The sequence below is a fragment of the Ailuropoda melanoleuca genome, chromosome 5 (assembly GCF_002007445.2).
Source record: "Ailuropoda melanoleuca isolate Jingjing chromosome 5, ASM200744v2, whole genome shotgun sequence".
Lineage (NCBI taxonomy): Eukaryota > Metazoa > Chordata > Mammalia > Carnivora > Ursidae > Ailuropoda > Ailuropoda melanoleuca.
Window position 1 is genome coordinate 25343525 of NC_048222.1, and position 12907 is coordinate 25356431.

The window sequence follows — 12907 nt, forward strand, 5'->3', positions numbered from 1 at the left end:
AATTGCATCATAACTTCCTTATTTTATTCGTTAAAATTCTGTAGTAAGGAGAGTTTTCTTCTATGTGTTTTCATTGATTTATGTTAATAGGATGGACTTGCATATTTTCTCTTTATAATAGATTACAATCCATTGCTATCATTAATTTTTTTTGATGCTCAAATGTCTCAGATTTGGATAATAAGAGCCCCTTCAGTGAGTGCTTCCCTGCTGACGTAATAAAATGTTTTAGGCTTATCTTGTACTTGTCCTGCTTTAGTCCTGGAATCAACCATTTCTCCAAGGATTCTGGTTCCTTTTATTGGATAATGGTATTTAGAAGCTAGGTATGTTCATTGCTACTCTCATAATAATGCTTGTAGCCTCTCTCATTGTGTACAAAGTTAGGAAACACACACAATCTGCCAGATACATACATCTGCCTATCTATGTATCTATCAACCATATGTCATATATATGTGTATTAAAAATTGAGTTCCTGGGGTACCTGGGTGGCACAGTCATTAAGTGTCTGCCTTCGGCTCAGGGCGTGATCCCAGTATTCTGGGATCGAGCCCCCACATCAGGATCCTCTGCTAGGATCCTGCTTCTTCCTCTCCCACTCCCCCTGCTTGTGTTCCCTCTCTCGCTGGCTGTCTCTCTCTGTCAAATAAATAAATAAAATCTTTAAAAAAAAATTGAGCTCCTCTTTAATAAACAGGTTTTTCAGAGCTTTTGCCCATTTAAAAAAAATGGGGTCCCTTATTAAGTTGAAAATTTCTTTACATGTTTTTTATATAAAGTCCTTTGTTAGATAAATCTATTGAGAATATTTTCTGCCAATATATGGTCACCTATTTATTTTCTTTTGATGAGAAAGTTTTTTTTTCATTGTTTTTTTAGGTTTCAGAGGTAGAGTTTAGTGATTCATCAGTTGCATATAACACCTAGTGCTCATTACATCAAATGCCCTCTTAATGCCCATCACCCAGTTATCCCATCCCTCTATCTACCTCCCTTTCAGCAACCCTCAGTTTGTTTCCTATAGTTAAGAGTCTCTTATGGTTTGTCTCCCTCTCTGATTTTGTCTTTTTTCCCTCCCTTCCCCTATATTCATCTGTTTCTTAAATTCCACATAGCAGTGAAATCTTTTGATAATTGTCATTCTCTGATTGACTTATTTCATGTAGTATATAGTACTCTTGTTCTGTCCACATCATTGCAAATGGTAAGATTTCATTTTTTTGATGGCTGAGTCATATACCATTATATGTGTGTGTGTGTGTTTGTGTGTGTGTGTGTGTGTGTGTGTGTGTGTGTATGGAAAGAGCCCAGATGTCCATCAGCAGATGAATGGATAAAGAAGATGTGGTGTAGGTGTGTGTGTGTGCATCTGGGCTCTTTCCATAGTTTGGCTGTTGTGGACATTGCTGCTATAAACATTGGGGTGCAGGTTCCTCTTCAAATCACTATCTTTGTATTCTTTGGATAAATACCTAGTAGTGTAATTGCTGGGTTGTAGGATAGTTCTATTTCTAACTTTTTGAGGAACCTCCATACTATCTTCCAGAGTGGCTGCACCAGTTTGCATTCCCACCAACAGTGCAAGGGGTTTCCCTTTCTCCCTGTCTCCAACCTGAACCAGTCTTGTGTTCCCAATCCGCTTTATCATCAGGCTTAGCTTTTGAGCCCAGGTAGGTAGGTCTATTTTTAATGTCTTGAGGAACGTCCATACTGTTTTCCAGAGTGGCTGTACCAGTTTGCTTTCCCACCAGCAACATAAGAGGAGGTTTCCCTTTATTTACATTCTTGCCAACTTGATGAGAAAGTTTTAATTTTGATGAAGTGTAAATATATCAGGTTTTTCATTGTATGGTTATTTGCCATGTTGAAAAAATCCCCAGGTATGGAGATATTTCTCTTCTTTACTGTTTATAATTTTAACTTTTATGTTTAGATCTATGATCCATCTTGAATTAATTTTTGTAAGTGGTGTGAAGCTGTATTTAGGTTCCTTTTTACCCCTATGTGGATACCTACTTACTTCAACACGATTTGATTAAAGTATTTTTTATTTTCCTTGAATTTTGTTGTGTTGTCAAAAATCAATTGGTTATGTAAGTATGGCTGCATTTCTGAACTTTGTTCTGTTCTGCTCATTCATTAGGTTATCCTTATGCCAACAACTCACTGTTTTGATTACTGTGGATTTATAATAAGTCTTTAAATCATATTCTCTAAGAGTCGTCACTTTTTTACCCTTAAAATTGTTTTGGCCGTTTTAGGTTCTTTGAATATCTATAGGAATTTTGTCATCAGCTTGCCAGTTTCTTTACATAAGCTTGCAACTTAATACTTCAGTTTGGGGAGAATTGATATTTCAATAACATTGAGTCTTCTGGCCTATAGAAATGGTATAGATCTTCACTTATTTAGGTCTTCTTTTTTTTCCCCTCTCTGGTATATTTTAAGGTTTTCAAGAAGTCTTGTACACTGTTTTTATTAAATGTGTTTTTAAGTATTTTGGTTTTTATAATGATACTCTTAAATAGAATTTTAAAAATTTTGTTTCTAGTTATTTCCCACTAGAATTTTAAAAGAACTACTTTTCGTATATTGACCATGAATACTAAGATCTTGCTAAATTCAGTTATTAGTACTATTAGTTGCTTAGCAGATTCCTTAAGATTTTCTTTGTAAACTATCATGTCATCTGTAAGTGAAAATTCTTCTTCCTTTGCGATCTTTATGCCATTTATTTCTTTAGCCTTGTTGTCTTATTGCACTGGCTAGGACCTCTGCAACAGTGGTAAGTAAACAAGATGAGAGACATTCTTATTACTGGTCTTAGGGGGAAAAAAAGCATTGTATATTTCATCATTTGTGCAGTGTTAGTCCCTCCCACCCCATTTTCCTTTCTTCTTCTTCTTCTTCTTTTTTTTTTTTTTTAAGATTTTATTTATTTGAGAGAGAGACTGAGAGAGAGCACGAGCTGGGGGCTGGGGAGAGGGAGAAGCAGGCTTCCGCTGAACAGGGAGCCCTATGTTGGGCTTGATCTGATCATGACCTATGCTGAAGGCAGTCACTTAACTGACTGAACCACCCAGTAGTCCCCCATTTTCCTTTCTTAATTAAGAGAGCCTTTCTATTCCTAGTTTGTTGAGGTTTTTAAAATCATGGATAGGTGTTGAATTTTGTCAAAGATTTCTATACTATTTAGATAAATACATGGTTTTTCTTTTTACTTCAATGTGATTTATAGTGATTGGGTGTTTTGAAAGTTAAACTACCTTTGTGTGGCTGGGATAAAGCTCACATGGTCATGATGTCTTTCCACTGCTTCTGTTTTCTGAAATAATACATGTAGGCTTGATATTATTTCTTCCTTAAATGTTTGGTAGATTTTATCAGTGAAAACACTAGCTCTGGAGTTTTCTTTTCTTTTTTTTTTTTTTAATTTAATTTTATTATATTATGTTAACCACCATACAGTACATCCCCAGATTCCGATGTAAAGTTTGATGCTTCATTAGTTGCGTATAACAACCCAGTGCACCATGCAATACGTGCCCTCCTTACTACCCATCACCAGACTATCCCATTCCCCCACCCCCCTCCCCTCTGAAGTCTTCAGTTTGTTTCTCATAGTCCATAGTCTCTCATGTTTCATTCCCCCTTCTGATTACCCCCCTTTTCTTTATCCCTTTCTTCCCCTACCGATCAAGCTCTGGAGTTTTCTTTGTAGGAAAGTTTTTGATGATGAATTCAATTTATTTAATAAACATGAAGGTACTGAGATTTCTTATTTATCTTGTGTTAGTTTGGTAACTTGTCCTTTTAAGGAAATTTTCTGCTTCATCCAAGTAGTAAAATTCATTGGCATAAAGTTTTTCATAATATTCCTTCATTACTCTTTAAAAAATATCTTTAGTATCTATAGTTATCTGCTCTTTCATTCCTGAGATAGGTAATTTGTGTTTCTTTTCTTAAAGACGACTTTGCTAGGGTTTATTGGTTAATTTTTGCAGGAAGACTTCCAGTTTTACAATTTTTCCTTGATTATTTTTATTTTGTGTATGTTTTTCTTATTACTAGTATTTGTTGTTGTTTTTTTCTTAAGTTTTATTTATTTATTTGACTGAGAGAGAGACAGCCAGTGAGAGAGGGAACACAAGCAGGGGGGAGTGGGAGAGGAAGAAGCAGTCTCCCAGCAGAGCAGGGAGCCTGATGCGGGGCTCAATCCCAGGACTCTGGGATCACACCCTGAGCTGAAGGCAGATGCTTAATGACTGAGCCACCCAAGCGCCCCAATATTTGTTATTTTTCTTATCTACTTCCTTTGTTCTTCCTCCCTGCCCTTTTGTGTTTAATTATTAGCTTTGCCTTTTCTAATTTCTTAAGATAGAAACATATATCCTTAATTCTAATCTTTCTTCTCTTATTATAAGCTTTTAAAGCACTGCTTTGGCTACATCTCACAAATTTTGATTATATTTTCATTAACATTCAGTTCAAAAAATTTTTTTATTTCCCTTTTCATTTTTTTGACTGTTCGGTTATTTAAGTTTGTTACTTAGTTTCCAGATACTTGGATACTTTTCTCAGTATTGTATTACGATAGCTTTCTAATTTAATTCCTTTGTAGCCTTTGGCATTTCAGTCTTTGGAATTCATTGTAACTTACTTTATGGTCCAGCCTATAGTCTTGTCTTGATGAACATTCTTGAGACACTTGAAAAGGAGCTTTGGTAAATGTTAGGTAAAGATGATCAGTAGAGTTGTTCATATATTCTATAGCCTTACAAATTTTTTGTATTTTTGTTCAACTGTTATCCCTATTTATTTATTTAGAGAGAGCATATGGGCATGCGAGTTGGGGAAGGAGCAGGGGTGGGGCACTGGGAGAAGGAAAGAGAGAATCCTAAGCAGGTACCATACCCAGCGCGGAGCCTGACATGGGGCTTGATCTCATGACCCTGAGCTGAAATTAAGACTCAGACGCTTAACTGACTGAGTTACCCGGGTGCCCCTGTGTAATGAGTATATTAAAATCTCTAACCATGATTGTGGATTTAGCTCTTTCATCCTTTCAGCATTTGTTTCATGTGTTTTGAAGCTGTATTACTAGGTGTATGCACAGTTTACATGCTATGTCCTGATGAATTCATTGATTCTCATTAAAAATTCTTCCAAGTTACTGTGTGGTGTCATATCTCCTTCAGATTGAAGAAATTCCTTCAGCATTTCTTGTCATACAAATTTATTCCCAGTGAGGTTCCTTTATTTGAAAATAATCAATTTTATTCCTTTTTTTTTTTTGCCAGCTTTATTGAGGTATGTAACTGACAAAATTGTAATATACTTAAAGTATATAACATGATGATTTGATAGTATATACATTGTGATATTATATACATTCCACAGTTAGGTTGATCTACACATCTGTCACCTCACCTATTTACTCTTTTTTGTTTATTATTATTATTAAGTTCTATTCTCCCAGCAAATTTCTTTATGCAATATAGTGTTATCAGCTGTATTCACCATTAGAACCTTAGACCTTACTTGTAACTGAAAGTTTGTATCCTTTTCTGTCTTTTCCCCAATTCCCCTTCCCCACAACCCGTAACAACTATCATTTTACTCTGTTTCTGTGAGTTAGCCTTTTTTTTTTTAAAAAATGTTTTTTTAGGTTCCACATGTGAGTGATATCATGTAATATTTGTCTTTCTCTCTCTGCCTTATTTCATATATTCTCCAGTTTTATCCATGTTGTCACAAATGGCAAGATTCCCTTCTTTTCTAAACAATCATTGTATGTATATTTTACATTTTCTTTATCCATTCATCCATTGATGGACACTTAAGTTGTTTCCATATCTTGGCCATTGTGAATAATTAATGCTGCAGTGAACATGAGAGTACATACATATCTCTTTGAGATAATGATTTCATTTCTTTCGGATATAAATCCAGAAGTGGATTGCTGCATCATATGAAAGTTTCTTTAAAAATTGTTTTCTTCATTAAATATTGTTGTATTTTTAATTTTTTTATTTTTAAAGGTTTTATTTATTTGAGAGAGAGAATGCACGTGTCCATGAGGAGGGGGAGGAGTAGAGGGAGGAGCGAAGGGAGAGGGAGAAGCAGACTCCCTGCTAAGCAGGGAGCCCAGTGCAGGATCATGACCTGAGCCCAAGGCAGATGCTTAACCAACCAAACCACCCAGGCACCCCCATTAAACATTGTTTTCATGGGTTTCAAAATTCTGTGACAGATTTTTGGTAAAGCTGTTTCCATTAAAAAGTACTGAATTTAAAATTATTAACTTAAGGGGCGCCTGGGTGGCTCAGCCGTTAAGCGTCTGCCTTCGGCTCAGGTCATGACCCCAGGGTCCTGGGATCAAGCCCTGCATCGGGCTCCCTGCTCAGCGGGAAACCTGCTTCTCCCTCTCATACTCCCCTTGCTTGTGTTCCTTCTCTCACGGTCTCTCTCTGTCAAATAAATAAATAAAATCTTAAAAAAGATATTAACTTAAAACTCCCATACACACACAACACCAAATATTTCTCAAATTATTCTTTCTTTCTTAAGGTTTTTTTCTGCATTATTATTGTTAACTGGTCTTTTAAACTTAAATGGTTGATTGAGACAACAGTCTTGAGACTATTCTTCTACCACTGATGAAGACTCGGGTGGCAGGTGTTAGAGATAATATCCGTTTAGATTTCTGAGCTTTCTGAGCTTTCCGAGCAGACTTGGTGACCTTGGCTGCTCAAGCAGCCGCCTTGTCCACTGCTTTGATGATATCCCTAGCAAATGTCTGTCTCATGTCATGAACAGCAAAATGACCCCTAAGAGTGTAGTCAGAGAAGCTCTCAACACATATGGACTTGCTAGGAACCATATCAACAATGGCAGCGTTCCCATTTGAAGAATTTCTTCCAGCTTTTTCTCAAAATGATCAGTTTTTTAGCTCAGCAAACTTGTGAGCAATGTGAAGCTGTGTGACAATCTAGCACAGGCACATAACCAGCAATGATTTGGCTTGGATGGCTCAGCATAACCATGTGAGCCATGAAGCCAGTTGCTTCTGTTGGTGGGTCATTTTTGGTGTCCCCAGGGGTGTTACCTTAACATCTTTGACAGACATATTCTTCTTTTTTTTTTTAAAGATTTTATTTATTTATTTGACAGAGATAGAGACAGCCAGCGAGAGAGGAAACACAAGCAGGGGGAGGGGGAGAGGAAGAAGCAGGCTCACAGCAGAGGAGCCTGATGTGGGGCTTGATCCTATAACGCCGGGATCACACCCTGAGCTGAAGGCAGACGCTTAACTGCCGTGCCACCCAGGTGCCCCATGACAGACATATTCTTGATTGAAGCCCACATTTTCCCTAGGAAGAACTTCACTCAAACTTAAGTTGTAATGTTGACTGAACAAAGGTGACCATCATCCTGGGTTTGACAGTTTTCACTAAGCCTATAGGGATAGAACCAATACCATCCATTTTGTAGATGTCCTAATGGGGAGGGACAGATGCAGGGATTTGTCAGCTGGATGAGTTGATTGTAGGATACAATTCAGAGCTTCAAGCAGTGTGGTTCTACTGGCATTGCCATCTTTAAGGATTGTTTTCCATCCCTTGAACCAAGGCATGTTGTCACCATTCCAACCAGAAATTGGCACAAATGCTACTGTGTGTCAGGGTTGTAGCCAATTTTCTTAATGTATGTGCTGACTTAATTTCTTCATATCTCTTCTGTCTGTAGCGTAGCTCAATCCATTTTGTCAATACCAATAATTAGTTGTTTCACAACCAGTGTGTAAGCCAGAAGGGCATGCTTATGTATCTTCCTGTTGTGGGATCGTTGAGTGTGAGGTCAAGAAAGAATTCTTGAGATGTTTCACAATGCAGCTTAGTAAGCTTATTCAGCACAGGGACAGAATCTGTGGGCAGAAAGAGCTGTACTTTGCTGTATGAAGCTGGTGGTTATATGCTTAGTGCTCAAGGAGGACAGGATGTATAGGGAGTATTAGGTCATAAACGTTTTCTTCAAATTTCTACTCGTAAAACTACTTTTGCAAGATTTCTTTGGTGCTTGACTATTGGCGAGATTTACAGGCAGTCATGAGACCCTTTAAGAATATAGCAACTGGCATGTATTTGATCCTTATCAGAACTATGCAGGCTTTAGGTCAGCATTCCAGGTGAAAGGTGAACATTTTTCTGCTTCTATTCCTTATCATTCCCATTCTTGAAGATATCTGCTTCAAGTTCATTAACACCAGCAACAACCACCAGGACAGCATGGTTACCCTGACATATGCCTATAATCATGGTTGGTTTTTTCTTTTTGTTTTTTTTTTTTTTTTTTTTTTTTTTTTTTTTTTTTTTATAAAATCTCTATGTGTTAAGGCATCAATGATGGTTACGTAACACTTGCTGGTCTCAAATTACCACAGAGAGATATCAGTGGTGATACCATGCTCACATTCAACTTTCAGTTCATCCAAGATCCAGGCATACTTGAAGAAGCTCTTTCTCATCTCAGCAGGCTTCTTCTCAAATAGTGTTATGGTTCTATATTAATCCCACCACATTTGTAGATCAAGATGGCTAGTGGTGGTAGACTTGCCCAAATCTATGTGTCCAATGACAATGGTGATGGATTGAGTCTTTTCCTTACCCATTTTGGCTTGGATTTAGCATTGGTTTCATGACACCTCTGTTCTGGTGGCAAACCTGTTGTGAAAAACTATTTTTAATTTCTTGAGGAACTTCCATGCTGTTTTCCATTGTAGCTTATACCAGTTTACATTCCCACCAGCAATGTATAAATACTCCCTTTTCTCTACAACCAGCATTTATCTCGTCTTTTTGATAAAAACATCTTAACAGGTATGGGGTGATCATGTCGTTATGGTTTTGATTTGCATTTCCTTGACGAATAGTCACTTTGAGCACCTTTTCATGTTCTTGATGGTCATTTCTATGTCTTCTTTGGAAAAGTATCTGTTTCAGATCCTCAGCTCATTTTTTTATTTGGATTATTTGTTTTTTTGCTTTTGAGGTGTACGACTTCCTTCTGTGTTTTGGATGTTAACCCCTTGTTGGATATGTGGTTTACAAATATTTTCTCCCAACCATAATTGCCCTTGATTTTGTTGGTTTCCTTGGGAGTACAGAAGCTTTTTAGTTTGATGTAGTTCTACTTGTTTATTTTTGCTCTTGTTGCCTTTATTTTTGGTGTGAAATCCAAAATAAATCATTGCTAAGACCAGTGTCAAGAATCTTACGTCCTGGGGTGCCTGGGTGGCTCAGTGGGTTATGTGTCTGCCTTCAGCTCGGGTCATGATCCCAGGTCCTGGGATTGAGCCCTCCATTGGGCTCCCTGCTCAGCGGGGAGTCTGCTTCTCCCTCTCTCTCTCTCTCCCTCTTTGCTCTCTCTCTCAAGTAAATAAATAATTTTCTTTTTTTTAAAGAATCTTACGTCCTGCGTTTTCTTGTATGAGTTTAACAGTTTCAGGTCTTATGTTCAAATCTTTAATCTGCTTTAAGTTGATTTTTAGGTATAGTGTAAGATAGGGATCCAGTTTCACTCTTTTGAATGTGGCTTTTCAGTTTTCCCAACAGCATAAAATTCCTTTTTAAAAATCTTCATTTCTGACTTTTTAAAAAATTCCTTTCAGCACTTTAGGATGTTCCATTTGTCTTTTGGCCTTTAATTTTTCTGATTAGAAGTTATCATACTGTCATGTATATAATGTGTCACTCTTTTTCCTCTGTCTGCTTTTAAGATTTTCTCTTTATCTTTGATTTTTAGCAGTTTGACTTTAGTGTGACTAGGTGTGATTTTCTTTGTATTTATCTTGCCTGGTGATTGCTGGGCTTCTTGGGTATCTAGAAAATAATAGTTTTTCAATAAATTTGGGGAAATTTTACCCTTTTTTTCTTCAAATATTATTTTCTGCTCCATTCTCTCTATTCTCTCCTTCTGAGACTCCACTCATACCAGAGTGTTTGATATTTTCCATAGGTCAATGAACCTCAGTTCTTTTTCTTTTTCCTGTTCTTTATATTACATAGTTTCTTGATCTATGTTCATGTTCACTGTTTCTTCAACTATTTTCTGTTTAACTCAATCAGTGTATTTTTCATTTCAGATACTGTACCTTCCCATTCTAGAATTTCCATTTTATATTTCCGTTTTTATAATTTCAGTTCTGCATTTTGAGTAGCCATATGTCCATTCATTATTGTTATTTATTTCTTTAATAGCTTATTTTGTACTCTTTCAGATACTTGTTTACTAATTTGGATTTGGCTCATCTTGTTTCTGTTGTCTACTTTGTTACTTGACTAGGGGCTACATATTTTTCACATTTTTTAATGGGCCCAATTATTTTTATTGGGTCCTAGGTATGTGGATATTATATTTTAGAGACTTTGGAATCTGTTCTGTTCTTCTGAATAGTGTTGGCTTTGTTTGTTTGTTTTTTAACAGGCATTGTTAATTTGACTGGATTCACATTTCGAATTCTTGTCTCCCCTGTGGTGGGCAGCAACTGAAATCACTGCTTACTTTCATTCTTTAAGATGTTGCTTTCTCCTGTGTTACTTGGAGTCTCCCCTGTGCATCCTATGAATGTGCAGTTCAAGGGTCAGCCAGAGATTTCAGTAACATTTTTTCTGCATCTGTGGCGCCTTCTACTCCAGGACTTTGTTCTTCCCTTTCTTTCTTTCTTTCTTTCTTTCTTTCTTTCTTTCTTTCTTTCTTTCTTTCTTTCTTTTTTTTTTTTTAGATGTATTTATTTTAGAAAGGGAGAGAGTGCGTGTGCACAAGCAGGAGGAGGGGCAGAGGAAGAAGGAGAGAGAATCTCAAGCAGGCTCCGTGCCCAGCTCGGAGCCTGACTGATGCAGGGCTCTATCTCACAACCCTGAGATGATGACCTGAGCCAAAACCTGGATGCTTAACCCACTGCGCCACCCAGGCACCCCTGTTCCTTTCTTTCTAGTTACTGTTAGCTTAAAATTTCATCCTCCTATTCCTCAAAGCATAAGACTGTGGCTTTTATGATTGTGTTTAGCTGCTCTGTGCTAAATAGATGGGTGTTCTCTCAGATGAAAGCTGAGTATCCAGTATCTGTGTGCATTGAGTGAGAGATTTTGAAATTCTGGGAAATATCCTAACAAAAATAGTTACCATTGTATTCCTTTCTAAACTTACTATCCAAAGAATTTTTTTCAATTGTCTTTTTAAAATAGATTTATTCATATTCTATATAGTTTACCCATTTAAATGAAAAATTCCATGGTTTTCAGCGTAGCCACATAGTCGTATAACGATTACCATGATAAGCTTTAGAATTTTCATCACTACTAAAAAAGACCAAACTTCCTGGCACGTCACTCCAGTTCCTCCCAGTCTTCCCTCTCCAACCCTTCACAGCTACTTCGTTGTCTCTGTAGATTTGCCTATTTCAGACATTTATATGTAAATGGGGTTATTCAGTGTGTGGTTCTTTGGACTGGCTTCTTTAATTTAGTATATAATGTTTTCAAGGGTGATCCATTTTGAAGCACATGACAGTACTTCATTTCTTTTTTCTTTCATGCCAAATGATACTCCACTGTATGGATATACCACATTTTACTTTCTCAGTCATCAGTTTATAAACTATTGAGTTGATTCCATTTTTTGGGTTTTATTAATGCTACTGTGAACATTCATGGACCTGTTTTTATGTGGACATAATATTTTCATTTCTCTTGGGTAGCTACTTAGGAGTAAAACCAATGAATTGTATATTAGCTCTGTGTTTAACCTCCTAAGGAACTGCCAGACTTTTCCAGAGTGGCTGTATCTTTTATATTCCCAGCAGCAGTGCACAGTGGTTCTAATTTCTCCACATCATTGCCAACACATTATTTTTTGCCTCTTTGATTATAGCCTTCTGGTGGGCATAAGGTGATATTTCGTTGTGGGTTGGATTTGCATTTCCTTGGCTGATGACATTGAGCTTCTTTTCATGTCTTTATTGGATGTTTTTGTATCTTTTTTGCAGAAGTATCTGTTCAGATCCTTTCCCATTTTTTAATTGTATTACTCACTTTTACTGTGAGTTGTAATTGCTCTTTGTATATTCTAGGTAGAAGTCTCTGATCAGATACACTATCTGTAAATACTGTCTCCTATGGGTTGTCTTTTTCACTTTTTTAAATGGTGTCCTTTGAAGCACAAAAGTTTTTAATTTTGACCAAGTCCAGTTCATCTCTTTTTCTCCTTTTGTTGCTTGTGGTGTTGTATCTAAGAAGGGTTTGCCTAACCCAAGATCACAAAGGCTTACTCCTGTGTTTTTCTCAGAGAGTTTTATAATTTTGTCTTGTACATTTAGGTCTGTAGTATATGTGGAGTAAATTTTTGAGTGTTTTATAAGAAAGGGATCCAGCTGCAGTTTTTTGCCTATGGATGTCAGGTTGTCCCAGCACTATTTGTTAAAAAGCATATTTTTTTTTTCTATTGTTCAAAAATCAATTGATTGTGTATGTGAGGGTTTATTTCTGGATTCGCAAGTCTATTCCATTGATCTATATACCTTTCCTTTGGCCAGTAGCATACTGTCTTGATTATTATAGCCTTGTAGTAAGTTTTGAAATCAGGAAATGTGACTTTTCCAACCTTGTTCCTCTTTTTAAAAGTTGCTCTGGCTATTCTGGGTCCTTCCCATTTCCATAGAGTTTTATGATCAGTTTGTCAGTTTCTGCAAAAAAGCCAGCCAAGAATTTGGTAGGGATTGAATTTTATTTATAGATGAACTTGAGGAGTATTATCATCTTAAGAATATTGTCTTCCTATCCATGTCTTTCTATTTATTTAGGTTTTTAATTTTTTTCAACAGTGTCTTGTGGCTTTCTTTTTTTTT

General features: G+C 36.7%; 1 protein-coding gene and 1 pseudogene across 6 annotated transcripts in view; one reads left to right on the forward strand and one right to left on the reverse strand.

Annotated features, from left to right (window-relative positions):
• Nucleotides 1–12907, forward strand: part of EXOC2 (exocyst complex component 2) — a 608573-nt gene that overhangs the window by 40296 nt on the left and 555370 nt on the right. The window lies entirely within an intron of this gene.
• Nucleotides 6614–7639, reverse strand: LOC117802257 (annotated as a pseudogene).